General features: G+C 49.0%; 1 long non-coding RNA gene across 1 annotated transcript; it reads right to left on the bottom strand.

Moving 5' to 3' along the window:
* Positions 1–10,106: 10,106 nt before the first annotated feature.
* On the bottom strand, positions 10,107–11,418 carry LOC144220740 (uncharacterized). Its single transcript, XR_013331843.1, has 3 exons — positions 11,205–11,418; positions 10,574–10,743; positions 10,107–10,485 (listed from the first exon to the last, which is right to left on the bottom strand). It is a non-coding gene; the product is annotated as an uncharacterized LOC144220740 (long non-coding RNA).
* Between the last annotated feature and the right edge of the window lie 364 nt (positions 11,419–11,782).

Raw genomic sequence — 11,782 nt, 5'->3', positions numbered from 1 at the left:
TGAGAGAGACAGTCAGTGAGTGGCAGTTGCCAGAGCTGGGTGGAAAGGGGGGTGGGGTGTAGACTTGTTGTCTCATGGGCACAGAGTCCCAGCTTGGGAAGGTTCAACAGTTCTGGAGACGGATGGTGGGGGCTGGTACGCAATGATGTGAACACACTTAATGCCACCAAACTATACACTGAAAAGTGGTTAAACAGTTAATCTTATGTTACATATGTTTTACTGCAATAAAAAATAAATAAACATAGGGACACCAGGCTGGCTCACTTGGTAGAGATCTTGGGTTGTGAGTTCAAGCCCCAAGTTGGGCATGGAGCTAAACAAACAAACAAATAAATAAATAAGAGTATCTGCCGATTGATAGTGGTCTCAGGATGCAACACCCATTCTTCAGAAAGACATGCTCCCCACATGGTCAAGCACATCTTAATCTCTAAGGCTCACTTATACTGAAGTCACCTCCTCTGGGAAGGCTTCACACCTCGACACACCTGGCATAGATATGACCTTTCTCTTAAAGGCACAGGCCCTGCCTTTGTGCCTGCAGTCTTCCCAAGGCCTAGCACACACTCAATACGTGTTTGTTAACTGTTTAATGAATAAGATTTTTGTCTCCATCCTGGGGGAGCTTTACAAGACATACATCAATGAAGTGATTCATTTCTTAAAAGTATGATGCAATTTAGCGGTGGAATAGCATCTTCCACAAGAGAGAGAGAGCTTTGTGGATGTGGGAGGAGCTTGGGTTTGAGTGGGGACAAGCTTTCCAGGTAGAGGTGTCAATACAGCACAGAGAGAGAGAGAGAGAGAGAGACGAGAGCCAGGCAAATGCTTTGCCCAGACTCCAACTTTTATGTGCCCACCTGGCTTTTGCTTCTCTCCATGCAGACCAGAAGCCCAAGTAGAACTGCAAGCGACATGGGCTCTTTGCAGGCTGCCCAGCATCAGAAATCCCTTCTGTTATTTGAGGAATTCCTCACTTTATGAGTTTTAATGGGAGGCAGAGCCCATTTGTGTCCCTGGAAGATACATATTCCTGATACCTACTTCCCCAGCATGTCTTACAGTGAGGTGGGGTGCGTGGCTCGGGCCTAGCCAGATACCCCACCCATTTGAATCTAACGAATGACCCGAAGAAGTGGGGATTGTGGAGAATCCCTTCTGGGGGCAGCAGCGAGGCTGCCCTGAATTTCAGTAAGGATGGGGCCAGTGCCAGGTCTCAGGTCCAGTGTCTTATGATCACGGAGCACGGAAGGGAAAGATGTCTGGGGTCCAGGGGCTGAAACAACAGTTTCTCTCTGAGCAGGGTCTGCGGGGTGATTTGAGCCGTGGTTCTGACTATATACCCTTCCCAGTGCCCGCCCATTTTAGAGGCCTGGTTTGCCAGGCTTCCTCACAATCAGTAAGGAGTACTACTCTCATATTTAAGTCCATTAGAGTCCATTTCTGTTACTCGCAGCTAAGGACTCTGACGTAATAATTAACCTTGCCCAAGCTGGGTCTCTGGGCTTCAGGAAGTGGAAGGGAAGCACGCATCGTCTGAGCACCCGCTGGCCAACATGGCAAACTGGGCTTTCCTCACTGAGGCTCTGAGGGCCCCGGAGGCCCTGTGATGATCACGTGTGGCCCGGCCAGACCCTCGAGAGCGCAGGTGTTGCAAGATCCCTGTCTCCTCTTTGTCATCGTGTCCAGCCTGAGCATTAGCAGCTGGCCTCCCGATCCCCAGGACTTCCGGGGGCTGCCTGTGTGGCCACCCCAACCTTCCACCCAAGCCCCAAGACTGCCTTTCTTCTGCCTGGTGCTGGTGAGCAAATTCTCATGTCACCAGCTTCCTGGAGGCTGTGGGTTTTATTATTTTTTTAAAAATCTCTCTTATTTGGTCTCGTGTACTAAATCCATTGGCTCAAGAAACGACAAGTTGCTGCCTTTTCCCTTTTATTTCCAGAAGCTGTGGGGCGGCTGGAGCAGCCTGGCCGTTTGCACACACCGGGGCTGCCTTCTTCCGTCCAGCTGGCTGGTCTTTGCGTTTCAGAACCCAGAGCAGGGAGAAGGGCTGGGGACCGTTCATGCATCAGCACTGATTAGAGCAATCGCTTTCTCCAGGCACCTCGAGGCATAGTAATAGCGGAGCAGGGGCAGGGCGCCTGGGTGGCTCCGTGGGGTAAGCATCAGGCTCTTGATATTGGCTCAGGTCCTGAATTCATGGTTTGGTTCGTGAATTCAAGCCCCGCATGTGGCTCCAGCTCCAAGTTGCCTGTGCAGAGGCTGCTTGGGCTTCTGCATCTCCTCCTTTCTCCGCCCCTCCCCCCTCCAAATAAACTCTAGGGAAAAAAAAATAGCAGAGTGGGGGTGGCATCAGCGCCTTTCTTCCAGGGGCTGCTTTTGATGGAACAAGTTTTATGCGTTTTGTTTAGATGGATGTCGCCCCCAAATTTCTTACCCAGGCTTATGTCGGCTTTCAGGAAATCCAGAAGGGAAATTGTCCAAATAAATCAAGGAACGTCATATTCAAAAGAATTCCTTCCTCTGCAAAAGGCTGCTTCCCTGGGTTCTCTTCATTCCCAGGCCTGGAGCAGTTGGGGGTTTGTTTGCAGAACCGGACAGGACTGAAGGAAAGGAGGGCTGGGGGGGGGGGTGCTGCCTGGAGCTTCCAGCCCCTCCCAGCCAGAGTCCTGGGTGCCTCCAGCTGGGGGCTGGCCCCGGGCCAGCCTGAAGCCATCCTGAGCAAACAGCCTCCGCTGTCACTGTGCCCTTGCCCGTGACTCCTCCCTCCGTCCATCTTCTGCTCATTGGTTCATTTGTCCATTTCTTGGCACCCGATGTATCCACCAAACACTCTGCTAGGCACGGGGGCTACCCAGGCAAACCACAGAGACTTGATCCCGCCTTCCTGGGGCCTCTGCCTATTGGGAAATCGGACCCAAGAGAAGTGATGTCACGTGCTTCATGCTCAGGGAGCTCACTCGGCTGGGAGTGGACAGGCACCCAAGGACAGCTTCGAGAGGAAGTACCATTTCTGCGGAGATCTGGGAAATGAGAAGTGAACCACCAGCTGAAGAATGAGGAAAGAGAGGACAGCGGGAGTACGGCTTAGCAGGGACCGCAGCCTGAGCGAAAGGGGGGAAAGCCAAGAGATAAAGACAAAAGCTACAACGAGATCACTGAGGGCTTGCGAGGCCCCTGAAGGATTCTGAGTTATTCTGTTTATCTGATGAACGGGTACATAGCACTGTTCAAAGTGCTTTATCAGTTTTAAATCATCAGATCCTCCTAATGACCCTTTGAAGAGGTATTATTGCTATCATTATCCCCATTTCACAAACGGAGAAACTGAGGCACGGAATAGTTAGGTAACCTGCCCAAGATCACATAGCTAGTGAGTCGTGGAGCCAGGATTCAAACCCAGGCCATCTGGCTTCTGAGTCCAACCGGAAGCTGCTGCTAAATGCTGCTGAAGGGTTTTAAGCAGGAAAGTAGTGCAAGGGTCAGACTTAACATTTTTTACAAGATCGTCCCCGAGAAGGGGCCAGAAGGTTAGTGTGACCAGTCGCCCCAGTGTGGCCTGCACTTGTCAAGCTGGTTGTGTGGCTCGGCTGGTTATGACCGAAGGAAGTGAAAAGGTAGAAGAGATACCAAGCCCTCCGTGGGTAGTCTGCCTTCCAAGGTGCTGTCCAGAGCCATCTCCGGGGGTGGGGGAGGGGGAGCAGCCCTGTGCAAAGTGGACCTCTCGCACAAGGAGAAGCGACTGTCGCCTTGCTGCCCCAGGCATCCACTGGGGCAGCAGAATGGGGGGAGACACAGACCTTCCTCCTCTTGGTGGCTCTTCCCTTCTCCTATGGGGACCCCCTTTTCTTCGGGAGTTTTCTGACGCCTGACATCGTCTGCAGTCTCTCCAGCCCACACTCGTGTCTGCCTTCTCTCGACTCCCATAGCACTTACTGTGAGAGCCACACAATCAGTTCCTGTGTGCATTGTTCTCTGACGGTTCTGTGTTCATTCAACCGCTCGACTGTCCTGAATTGTGTGTAGATGAGTCATCATTTGGGAGATGTTGAAGATGGGTTGCTTTATGTACCAAAACTTAAATATTTAAATACAGACACACATATACGTATAACTGACAACACTGACGAATGAGAACATCACAACCATTTTTGTGTGATGAGTAAGGCTCATTGCTATAGACGCAGGCCCTCTCTGAGATGCATTTGTCATGCGCACTTGACTAAATGGCGCCAAGTTCTTGAGCTTTTTCCACTGCTTTTTGTACGTTTGTTGTCTCTGCCCCCACAACTGATTGCCTCGCATAGAGCAGCCCCTGGGGCAGCCCTTCCAAAGCCCCAGCCCTCCCTCTGCTCTAAATCCTCTGGCAAGAAGGCAGAGTGGATTCAGGGGGACTCCGGTGTAATTCCACTCCTGTCTTTGCTGAGCGTGGAGCCCGATGGTGGGCTCGGCTTGATCCCACGACCCTGGCATCATGACCTGAGCTGAAATCAAGAGTTGGATATTTAACTGACTGAGCTACCCAAGCGTTCCCCGCCCCCCACCCTTTTTTTTAGAGAGATAGAGAGCATGAGCAGGAGAGGGGCAGAGGGGGAGAGAGAGAATCCCTCAGAGCCTGATGCAGGGCTCGATCCCATGACCGACCGTGAGATCATGACCCGAGCCGAAATCAAGAGTTGGACACACAGCCAACTGAGCCACCCAGGCGTCCCTCTACTCTTGCACTCTAATCAGCCACCTCTAGACAGTCAGTTGAGCATGTGAGAACTGAAAAGAGGGGGAACCCTCCCTCTCCTCCCTGAGCTCTGGGTTTGGCATCCTACATCTGGGCTCCCTGCCAAGCTCCTCATAGGCACAGACTGTGTCTCAATCATTTTTGGAATCCCAGCCCCTAGGAGGGTGTCTGGCACACGGTAAACTCTTCAGTACTTTGTTGAATGATCTAGCAAGAAATTGATCCTGACTTGGGGGTGGGGAGTGCTCCTTCAAGGATAGCGTTGTGTGGGTCTGCATGCAGGAGGTTTAGGAAGATTTTCTGAGCACTCAGGGACCTTCCACACTAACTTCAAGGCTCTTCGTGTGTTCTTCATAGCAGATGCAATTCTGTGTTTGTGGCATTTGTGAGTCTACTACCGCTCTAGTGATTTCATATATGGCTGGGTGCATAGTAAGCATACAGTGCAAACAATGGCTATGATCAGAAATGCCCCCCTCGATGGCCTGGATTCACTTTCATAATTTTTTTTAACATTTATTTATTTTTTGAGAGACAGAGAGAGACTGAGCATGAGCGGGGGAGGGGCAGAGAGAGAGGGAGACAGAATCCAAAGCAGACTCCAGGCTCTGAGCTGTCAGCACAGAGCCCGATGCGAGGCTTGAACTCACGGACCCCGAGATCATGACCTGAGCTGAAGTTGGATGCTTAACTGACTGAGCCACCTATGCGCCCCAACCTGGATTCATTTTCGAAACAAACCTTCACTGAATGCCTTATATGGGTCAATCAGAGTCACCAGGGACACAGAGGCCAGATGAAAGTCTGCCCCCGGAAGGCCACAGGCTGACCACAGAGACGGACACATAACTAAGGGGAACAGACAGGGGGTGAGAAGGTGCCCTCTCCCTGCGGATGTGTTGAGTGTAAAATCAGAGACTCCATATGAAGATAAAATCAGCCACTGACCCACTGGCAGACTTACACTCAGCCACCCACCGGCCTCAAATTACTAAACATTATTCCCAGGCCGGCAAACATGGGAGCTTCTGTCCTTCATCGCAGGTAGCACCGAGTCTTGTTTACTGTTATAGAAGAAGGTGGAAATCAGACATGCCTGTGTTTGAATCTTAATTCTATTGATTACCAGTTCGGGCAGGTAATCTAGCCTCCCTGAGCATGGTTTCTTCAACCGCGCGGTGGGGGATTATAATGTCTGACTTTTGTTGAGAGGACACTAGAGATACAAGAACAAAAAGGAAAACTCTTGGGGAGCTTGGCTGGCCCAGTCGGTAGAGCATGTGAACTCTTGATCTCTGGGTCGTGAGTTCAAGCCCCATGTTGGGCATAGAGCTTACATCGAAAAAAGAGAGAACGAGAGAAAGAAGGAAAGAAAGATGAAGGAAGGAAGGGAGGGAGGGAGGGAAGAAGGGAGGAATGAGGGAGGGAGGGAGAAAAGAAAACTCTGAGCCTTAGGAAGCACAGTCTGGCTGAGAGAGATTGATATGTCATAGCCGTACACTCAAAGCTAGTAAAAAATATCTTATTATTTGTTGAGGAAAAAAAGAAATTATTGGTTGTATTAGTCAAGATTCCGCAGAGAAAGGATACCGACAGGATGTGTATATATACTGCAAGATATTTATTACAAAGAATTAGCAAATCCAAAACCGATAGGGTGGGCCTATAGGCTGTAGACCCAGGAGAAGCTTTCTGTTGGAATCTGAAGGCTGTCTATTGTAGGCTGAAGAGCTTATGTTGCAGATGAAGTTCAAAGACCATCTGCTGGAGAAGTCTGTCTTTTTCAAGAGAAGCCACTCTTCTTTTCAGGCCTTCAACTGACTGGATGTGGCCCACCCACATTTTGGGATTATATCTTTTTACTCAAAGTCCACCAATTTAAATGTTAATCTCTCCCCAAAACACCCTCACAGAGTAATGTTTGATCAAGTGCCTGAGCACCCCGTGGCTCGGCCAAGTTGACACGTAAAATTAACCATCACACTGAACAAAGAACGTCAATGCATACATGTGTCCAAATGAAAAGAGATATATCTAGAAAGAGATCACCAAAACACTAACAGTGGTCACCTCTCAGAGTCAAGCTCTCAAGTTCTTTTTGATCTCCCTTGTACGTTTATGTATTGTTTCATTTTTCTGTAGAATGGGTGCTATTACATTTTAATTAGCATTATTATCAGCACTATCATTATTACAAAAGCAATCAAGGGTTTTAAAAAATACTCTATTATGGGGCTCCTGAGTGGCTTAGTTGGTTATGTGTCTGACTCTTAGTCTCGGCTCAGGTCATGGTCTCATGGATTCATGAGTTCAAACCCCACATTGGGCTTTGTGCTGGTAGTGCAGAGCCTGCTTGGGATTCTCTCTCTCCCTTTCTGTCTGATTGTTCCCCTCTCTCATGCTCTTCTTTCTCTCTCTCTCAAAATAAATAAATAAACTTAAAAAAATAAAAAATACAAGTGCGTTGGTGGCTCGGTTTGTTGGGGTTCTCACTTTGGCTCAGGTCATGATCTCACAGGTTGTGGATTCGAGCCCTGCTTAGGGCCCTATGCTGGCAGCTCGGAGCCTGGAGCCTGTTTCAGATTCTGTGTCTCCTTCGCTCTCTGCCCCTCCCCCACTCTTGCTCTGTCTCTATGTCTCTCAAAAATAATAAAACGTTAAAAAAGAAATAAAAAATAAAAAACACTCTATTTCCTGGCATATAGGAAATGCTGGGGAAATGTCAGAGTGCTGGAACCCTTCCCCAAAAGGCCAGCTGACCAAAAGCTATCTCAGGATGCCTGATATTCTACCAGTGGAGTTTTTTTCTTCAAATGGAAGAGGTTGCTTTCTTCTTAAAATACAACTCGTGGCAGAAGAAATATCAATTGAAGACTTACATGTTCTTTTATCTCTTTTTAAGGTTTCATTTTTGAGTAATCTCAATACCCAATGTGGGGCTTGAACTCACAACCCTGATATCAAGAGACACATGCTCTACTGATTGAGCCAGCCAGGCGCCCCGAAGAGTTACATGTTTTTTTTTTTTTAAGTTTATTTATTCATTTTGAGAGAGAGAGAGAAAGAGCGTGCAAACAGGGGGGAGGGGCAGAGAGAGGGGAGAGAGAGAGAATCCCAAGCAGGCTCTGCACTGTCAGCATGGAGCCTGATGTGGTGTTGAACTCAAGAACCACGAGATCATGACCTGAGCCAAAATCAAGAGTCAGATGCATCACGGATTGAGCCACCGAGGCGTCCCAGACTTACATGTTTTTTGATGAAGGGATGACTTGGTTTGTTTTTTCCTTAGAACACACAGTGAGAGTTGGAAAGCAATTATGTGACCAAGGTGTCCAGGAGATGCCAGAAATGGGGCAGCCATGGTCACAGAGGGATGCCAACAGATGGCAGGAATAAATCTCACCAGGTGCAGGCCTGATGGGAAACTGAGTTCTTCTACAGGCTTGACTTGGTTACCTAAGCCGGGGAACGTGTGGAAGACTTCCCTGACCAAGCTCCCTTGATTTCCTTCTCCGTTCACACTTCCAAGTGGAGTGAACAGTGGGCGCAACTCTTCAACTACCCACTAAACAGAATATTGATACTGATGATACAGGAACACGGGTGAAGAGTCCCACTCAAACATTTGTTTGTTAGTAAAATATCTACCATGTGGCAGGAGAGGAAGAAGTTGCTCTGGAATGACCCACTGCTCTGTGCAAATAAACCACTGAAACAATTTGTGAACAAACTCAACTGAGAGGACTCATTCATTCTGAAATGTACGCTGAATGTGGCCATTCTGCAGACCATTAACTCCAGTAATTACAACAGTGATTCAAGAGATAAGGCTCCTTGCCTTGGACAGACACCTCCCTCCCTCCCTCCCTCCTCTGCGCCCCATCTGCAAAGAGAGGGAAAGAAGGAAAAATCCTAGCATACACTGAACATTTGTGATATGCCTGCATCTTCCTATGTGATATCTCTACAACAACCCTTTGAGGTAGGGATGGTTTTTTTATAGATTAGCAAACCGAGGTTCGCAGGGGATCACCGTGTCGAAGGTCAAACTGCAAACAAATAGCAGGGCTGGAATTTAGGATCTTCAGGCTTCAAATTCAGGGTATTCTATCTTGCTCCAGCAGTTTCTTCTCACGAAGTAACTCAGTAAAAATAACAAGAACATCAAACAAATAAGTAATAACGTTTCAGTACTCTCTTTGTTCGCTTTCTGGTCCCTAGGGTTCTTCCCAGCGTGGTGGATGTGGATGTTTAATGTGTTTCATTTTTAAGGGGATGAAACTTCTGGAGAACACAGACTGGTCTCATCTTTCCTAGAGTCCCCAAAGCACTGGAGCAAAGATCCAACAGAGTGGAAAAAACAGAGATGCATTTCGGTGGCCACACCTTGAACACAGGTCCATATCCAGGCGCTGCCACTTACTAGCTAGGAGTTCTGTGCAAAGTATAACCTCCCTGAGCCTCTAATTCCTTATCTGTGAAACAGAGATGATGATCATAGTAGTACCTACTTCACAGTGGCATTAGGTAGATTAAGTCAGTTAATACAAAAGACTTAAAATGGTGTTTGACACACATGTGTGTTCACTTAATGAATGTTAGCTTTTTGGGGCGCCTGGGTGGCTCAGTCCATTGAGCATCTGACTCTTGATTTCGGCTCAGGTCATGATCTCAAGGGTTCGTGGGATCAAGCCCCGCATCCGGCTCTGCGCTGACAGTGTGGAGCCTGCTTGAGATTCTCTCCCTCCCTCTTTCTATGCCTCTCCTCCGGCACACGCCCACTCAAGGTCTCTCTCCAAATAAATAGACTAAAGAATATATGTGTTAGCCTTTTATGTGTTGGGGGATTTGAAGTTCCCGGGGCTTTAATTTTCTCTCGCTGGGTTCTTCTAGGTGCAGAGGTCTTCAGATATGTACTTGTCCCTCTCGACCCTCATAAAATAATTTGTAATTTCATAGTGTGCCATAATTTCGAAGCAGTTTTCACTCATGACTGCAGATGATCGTAACTACACGAGTTGGTGCTCAATGAATATTTGATGATTGAATGAAAGCAGAAATTTTAGAGACTATGTTACAGAGAGCAGCAAAAACTCGCTCAAGGTCACCCAGGGAGATGGCAGCACAGCCCACACTTACTGACAAAGAATTCGTGTGCTTGCCCCTTCCCTCCCTGCCTACCACAGAGGTTCAGTCCCCTGGCAGTTCCCTTTCAAGGGTCTCTGTCCCCCACCCGCTTCCAATGGTATGTCCCCTTGCTTGAGCTGACTCTAATTGCTAAGCTTGAAATTCACTGGTCATACAGAAAGCATTTTATCTGAACTTCCACATGCCAATTCTTTCCATTGGGATTTCTTGGTGTCCGGCTCCACCCCAGCCCACATGGCCATAAACACTTGTGTGTCTGAAGCCTGGCCCAGGGATTCCAGAAATAACATCAGGGCCCTACATTAGAAGCTAGAACATAGTAAGGCATTTTTGCATTGACACAGGCCCTTTGCAACCCAGGCCTCTCCTGTCCGTCAAAGCACAAAGCAACCTTTACAAGTCAGGACAGGGAGGAGCACGCAGGAGGGAGTTTAGATTTCTGGAAAGTCTGTACCTTCTCCTGCCATCTGTGTGAACTCTCAGATCTTCCATTCTAGAGATTCTCCAGATCTGCTCCAGCCCCCAATTAGATTTAAAATTCTTCCTTAGCTGCGGCATTCTTTGGCTTTTAAAGATCCACTCCCTTGGACGTGCTGGAACTAGAAAATCACAGCAGTGTGAGCCCAGATGGCAATTGTCAACCTAAGGTGGAACAGACGCCTCTCCCCAGATGTCCAGGGCAGTCACCTTATTTGTCAGGCACTGGGGGAAGTGCCAGGAGAGAAAGGAGTGGCTGGAGGCGTGTGCCCAGTTTCACGAGAAAAGAAAGTGCTAGTGATGACTGGGAATGAGAGCCGTCTGGGGCAAACTTTCTCACTTCAGAAGGGTGTGCCCAGGAGAAAGTCCAAAGTGAACACCTAGGGAGAGAAGTTTAGGTTTTCAGTATCCTCTCAAAAATAATACCAGAAAATAAAACCCATGTACACAACGTGGGGGAAAAAATGTATTCAGCTATGTAACCCGGAAAGACTAGAACGAAATATCAGAACAGCTGATATTTCAGGGAGGGGTGTTTAATGGCTCTATGTCTCCAAATTAAGCCGACTGTCATTTCCCATTTTAAAGAAAATCAGAACATCTGGCCATTGCCGGAGACACCTGCCTGGACTTTCCTGGCCGGGGGTGGGGGGGGGTGGTGGTAATAAGGGAGTTTGGGTTTTAGGTGCCCATCTGAAAACTTGAATTAATCACGTAAAGTCATCCTTAAGCCACTTTCTCCAGGAACGAATTCCTCTTTGATGGGGATGGGATTATTTCTAATTCGCAGCTCCAATCGCAACGTCATTAAAGGCTGGGTTCAGTGCGTGGAGCTCCAAACCTTTGTCACGAATAGGAAGGTGGAGGTAAAGAAAGGAGGTTGTGCAACGAAACAGCCTCTTAGGTCACCGTCCCAGGCCCTGCTCAGCAGGGCGAGCGGGGCCGCAGCTGCAGCAGCCCACACGGTGCCGTGCAGCATCTGCAGCGGTGCTGCAGCAGGGAGCCGCGGCCACCGCAGGAGGGGTGGTGCGAGCCTCCGGCTCCCGTGCCGCACCCACAAGTGCTGGGGGTGGCGGGGAGGATGAGGGGAATTGGTAACAGCATCGCCATGGCAACAGTGACGTCCTTTTACCCTGGATCTAATTGGAGGAAACCCCGTGGCCGAAGCCGCAGCCTGCCGGCCAACCGAACTTGCCCAAGCCGACCCACCCTCCTAGCCTCCGCTTCCCCTCCCGCCCCGCCCCCTTTNGAGGCCTTTCACGGAGAATTTCACGGGAACGGGAAAGAAACGGGGCCGCGGCTTGCCCGGTTGTCCGCGACGTGGGGACGGTGTGCGAAGGTTCGCTTCGGCCTCCCTGATGGGCGGTTCTCGTTCCTGAGACTCAAAAAGCTGCTTCTCAAAGGGGGGGGGGGGGGGGG

The sequence above is a fragment of the Crocuta crocuta genome, unplaced genomic scaffold (assembly GCF_008692635.1).
Source record: "Crocuta crocuta isolate KB4526 unplaced genomic scaffold, BGI_CrCroc_1.0 scaffold129, whole genome shotgun sequence".
Lineage (NCBI taxonomy): Eukaryota > Metazoa > Chordata > Mammalia > Carnivora > Hyaenidae > Crocuta > Crocuta crocuta.
The sequence above is the reverse complement of the archived record's forward strand: the minus strand, read 5'-3'. Positions and strand labels throughout refer to the sequence as shown.